General features: G+C 36.3%; 1 pseudogene; it reads right to left on the bottom strand.

The window, feature by feature from the left end:
• Positions 1-2,175: 2,175 nt before the first annotated feature.
• Positions 2,176-4,972, bottom strand: LOC114712016 (protein IQ-DOMAIN 1-like; annotated as a pseudogene).
• Between the last annotated feature and the right edge of the window lie 468 nt (positions 4,973-5,440).

Here is a 5,440-nt window from a genome sequence, read left to right as displayed (position 1 = left end):
TATACGAAGTTCATCAAAATTTTTCCTTCTCTCCCCTCTTCTCTATTTCCCTCAGATCTTAAAATTTTATAAAGTAAAATTTTTTGGCCCCACTTCTTCAATAGAATTTTTATTCTATCAGATAAATTTAACATGAGGATAAAAACAAATGAAAATTAAAAAAAATTTACCTGCGTATTTTGGAAAAACAAAAAAAGAACAAATGAAAATTATTTAATAGAAGATATTCAAATAATCCGATATGCTTTGGGCCAGACTTTAGGAATCGCCCAAGGCCCAGCCATTCTATACTTCATTATTTTTCCTTACTTGACTGTTTTTTCCCCCAATATACTTATGACACGAGCTAATTATGTATTATGTGAATGGATGGTTCATCTCAGCGTAGTGCTTGGGATTCTTAAACTTCAAAACATGAATAGAAAGTTATTTGTATTCCATTTTTCAGTGCGCTAAGTTACTTAAGAATTTTAGTTCAAAAAATAAATAAAAAAGGTTACTTTCCGGCGAAGACAACAAACAAAAACTGTACTCTTGAAGAATTAAAGTAGACAACAAATACGTTAAAATTTTTATTTTTATTAAAATTTTAATTTAATGACAAGAGGTAATATTATCTTTTGTATAATAACATGCAATAAATTTTAAAATTTGACAGCAGTTTCAATATTTAGTCTGATATAATATAAATTTGAAATTTTAAAATATTTCATTCAGTTAGAATATATTCCCTTCAGATCTTATTGTAAGGTTTAAATAACTAATTCACAGATAATGAATAATTAGTTAAAATTAATAAATATGTTAGAAATATATTTTTGTTTTCAAATATTCCTTTATAATAAATAAGAAAAAGAATGAAAGAAAATATATAGAGAAATGTGACAAGAGAGATTATGATAAAAAAAAAATAAATAATTAAGAATAAAATTAAAAAATATATTAATATTGAGATAAACATAAATTTAATGCTCACGCGCGCGCACACATACTTGATTTTCAATTGAAGTTATTTTATTGGAGGGTTGTGAGCTTCTGTAAAGAAAGCTTTGGTGATATCTATCATAGCACTGCCCACCACCACCCACTCTCTCTTTTTTAACACTTTCCCAAGAAAAACACACGAACCCTCCTCCATCATTCTTCACAACTTTTTGGGGGTAAAAAACAATAAATCAAACTATATGTTAAAGTTAAACTATATTAATTTTTTTCATAAATAGGACTGTTAGCTCCTTTTCCTTTTGCTTGAATTTAAGATCACATTAAATTTAGAAATTTTTTTTTAAAAAATAACTGTTAAATTTTAAAATTTTAAATCAATATTATTTATTATATTTGTAAAGAAAATAACTATACTCGAAACATAGTAATTCTTAATTTGAAATTTTAAAATTCAATAGTTTTTTTTTTGAAATTTTTCCTTAAATTTAAAACAAATTTTCATCTATCTTTTGCTTTTGTAAGTTTTATATTATATTTAATTACGTACTCCTTTAGTCCTATTTATAGGACAGAGAGAGAAGACATTTTTTGCTCCTATTTATAAGGAATTGAAAGAAATTTTTTATATTGATGTACAATTTTACCCCTCATTTATTATTGTGTTAACTTGATTTATATAAGATATAATATATATTAAATAGTGACAAAATTAGAAAGTTATTAAATTTTAAATGAAAGTCAATAAAACTTAAAGTTTTTTTCATCTGTTTAAAACATGTTGAAAGTACGATATAAATAGAACCAGAAAAGTATATTCTTAGACAATTTCTCTTGTGACATAAATGCAAATCCGCTCTAATTGCACTACTTTCCGCACAAGGTTCATATAAAATTACGTCTTGCAACGGCATAAAATTTCGCCACAAGTTTAAAGGCATCCATCTCAAAAACCATAATTGGCTTTTATTGCTATAATAAAATAGTCTTGGTATGTCAAAAAGAAAGGCAGACAAGGACAATGCCTCAGTGATAATGTCAAAACCCTATGGAGGCTTTCAACATCAACAACACAACATCTCAAGTGAGGTGGTTCGGCTGGGTCACCACATAGGACTCATTCTCATCATATCATATCATATCCTCACCAAAATCTTGAAAGGAAAAATTAAAGAATGATAACAATTTAGTTAATCACTCTAAGCTCCCGCACAACGCAACCACCAAACGTCCTGCCACATCACTACGTTCTTAATCTTAAGTACACTCTTTAATTACACCAATTTGTTCATGCCACGACTCAATAAAAATCTACCCAAGAATAGATGTTTCCCCGATAAAACATAGATATCTGAGAATTCTCTTCTTTCTCAGCAGAGCATTCGTTAACATTAACATATAAACCTTATGATAGTCGAAGATCTCAGGCTTTGCCATGTGGACTACCTTCTAAGATCACCGGAAGAAGGAGACATGTTACCACCAGCAGCCAGGCTCTCGGTGCAGCAAGAAGAATATATGGAAGCTTGATCCATTCCATACTGTGATGCACTCACACTCTTGAAGCTTGGACTCCTCAGACTATGTCCATAACTACCATAACTGCTATAACCTCCATGACTATAGGCGTCTCCAGGATGAGCAGGGAAAGAAAGCCTCTTTTTTGCTGATCCAACTCTGTCTCTCTCTGATGTTGAAGGCCTCTGCCTCGGCGCGCTCAGAGACCGGATCCTGGCCTTGGCAGACTCGGTTGCTGCCATGTAGTTAGGCAATGAAGCACCACCATTGTTGCTGCTTCCAGATCGGTACAAGCTTCCTGTGTAATGATAGTTGGATCTCAGGCTTGGTGTTTGAGATGTACTATGAAAGCTTCTATCTTCCCTTGCGAAGCGAGGGCTAGCTGATCGGACCTGGACTGGCCGGGATTTTGCAGGAGAAGGGGTTGCAGGGGAATGGTGAAGAGATGGTGATCCGTTTCTGTGGAGTGGAGAAGCGACTGAGTGTCTTTGTGGTTGGTGTTGGTGAGGGTTATATTGATAATTTGGGTGTGATTTTCTGTAGTTAGATCCTAAATAAGATGTGTAAGGACGAGATGTGTCCATTTCTACTGTCTTGATATTGTCTCTTTGATCAACTGATGATCTTCCCTTTGTCTCCCATGGCTTCGCCGCCATCCACCTCTCTAGCCATGCCGGCCTCTCTTCCAACTCCTCTTCGTTCCCAATTGATGCCCTTCTTCCGCTTCTCCAGGCCTATTGCATTTTTATGCAGTTTGCTATCTGTTAGCTCGTCATTTTGAGCTAGGACACATACAGTAACACAATCTGGATTCTCTACCGTGACAGAAATGATTGCTATAATGCATTTAGAGAAAGGTAACTAGAAAAAACAAGACGGGTGTAGAGAGAGAGAGAGAGAGAAATTCCACATGTAATCTTATTGTTGTGCGTTACTCTCTCTCCTAACTTGTGATTATAGAGAAATCAATTTAGATGTGCAGGTGCTCGTGACAAATTGGGTTATGTCATATAATACAGGCTATGACAATCTGGATTCTCTACTTTGACAGAAATGATTTCTACCACTTTTGTTGCTGCACTACTAAAGATCTTTATTAATTCATTTGTTTTATATCAAATTTTCTACCTAAGCCAAACCCAAATGAACATTGGTAATTCAGCAAAGGCGAAGCCAATTGAAGTGCCTGCTTTTAATTTTAATCATTGAGAGTGGCATATACAGTGGTGTCCATTAATCTGCTTCACAGAATGTGCGAAATGAAAAACAGGGTATGAAACGGAGTAAGGAGGATGAATGAACCTGTTGAGAGAAAGCTTGAGACAAGGACTTGTCTCGCTTCAAAGCTGCCTCTTTCCTCTGCCTCAACATAGCTTTAATTTCTTCAACTGTATGTGGCCTTTCATCCCAATCGTCTGCAATACTACTTCCTTCTCTGGACTGTTGCAAACAACACGAAACATCCAATCAAAAGTTCTGGGGGTTGACGTTATATTTCAAAACCCAACAAAATCTTGAACATCACTCACCATTGATCTTCTATCTGAGATGTCCTGAAGATAACGCGATTCCAAGAGGCTATTAGTGTCACTGAACGTGGATTTTCTACTGCTTCCATCGTGTGACAGCCTCACGCGCTGGTCAACCACCCGAGCTTGGACTCTGACCAGAGCCTGCATGCACCGAAGCGTCATTTTCGCTTGCTTCCGAACATTGTGACCCCTTACTAATGCTTGCAATTTCACCAGCCCCTTCAGCGCTCGAAGAGCTCTTCTTGCCTTCAAAAGAAATATTCTCACATTAACTCTTGATTTTTCGGTACTATAATCATATAAACAAAATGGGGGCTTAAGATCTGTTAAAGAGTGCTTTTTTTTCTTCGCTTACTAAGTATCCTCTGAAAGCAGTTTGAATCACAATAGCAGCATAGTGCTCCTTAGTATGATTAGGTTGTCTGGTAAATCTTGCCGCTTCCACAGCCGCCTGAGCTGTGGCCATGGCGGCCTCGGCGGCGGCGACCGCCACAGCCAGCGCGTGCTTTTGATCTGTGGCTGCATCAGGCTTCTGCTGTGCCGGAGTCTGTTGGGAGCTCGGCGATTCGTGGTTTATTATCGGTTTTCTGAAGATCCATCTTCGTTTCTCTCTTTTCTGCGCGACACCCAGAGAATCAAAGAAAAATGGAAAAAGAAGAAGAAGTTCAGTGTTTGTGATTATTTTCGTATCCGTGAAGAAATGGGAAAATGGGGATAGTTTAGTTGCGGTACCTTGTCTTCGTCAATTTGCTCTTTGGTTGGAGATCTGAAGGCCCTTTTCACGGCACTCAACCATGAGCCACCTCCCTTCTTCTTCCCCATTACCGAATCGTACTGTAACACCGGGTTGCATTAAATGCTGGAAACAGAATCCAGAAAGAGAAGGAGTCAGCAGAGGAGAAAGAAGTATGAAATAAATCGAGGAGCTCAGTCTGTAGGGTGTTGATTAAAATCTATGGATGGAGCGAGCCTTGTCCTTGTGTCTACGCTGGAGACACCCTTGCTTCGTTATCGGAGAAATTAAAACCTTTTAATAAAATGATTTCAGCTGAGCACTCAGGAACGTACATGGGTGTATCAGATTAGAGGTATGACTAAGGAAGGAAGCGGTTTGACCAACATTGATTTGATTTAATCTGAGGGCAGCTTTGTGGAATTTATTGGTATCGGATTTGATGAGATGGGCTGGACAGCAAGTCACTGTCAGATGCATGTTCGTAATATATTATATTATTATATTTTGAGCAGATTAAAATAGCATCTAAAAAAGTAGAATGCAAAGGCATGAGCAACCGAATCGGAAAGAGTTTGGAGCTGGAAATCTCATCTTAACTCCAAATTTTAATATAATAAATTTATGAATCTTATCACGTATGGTTCTTATGCTCAATTTTTAGTTAATGGGGGTTTTTTTTTTAAATTTTTCCACATCTTATCTTGGACTGGGT

Source organism: Neltuma alba, unplaced genomic scaffold (assembly GCF_004799145.2).
Source record: "Neltuma alba isolate B1F8T4 unplaced genomic scaffold, ASM479914v2 tig00011326_pilon, whole genome shotgun sequence".
NCBI classification, from domain to species: Eukaryota; Viridiplantae; Streptophyta; class Magnoliopsida; order Fabales; family Fabaceae; genus Neltuma; species Neltuma alba.
The sequence above is the reverse complement of the archived record's forward strand: the minus strand, read 5'-3'. Positions and strand labels throughout refer to the sequence as shown.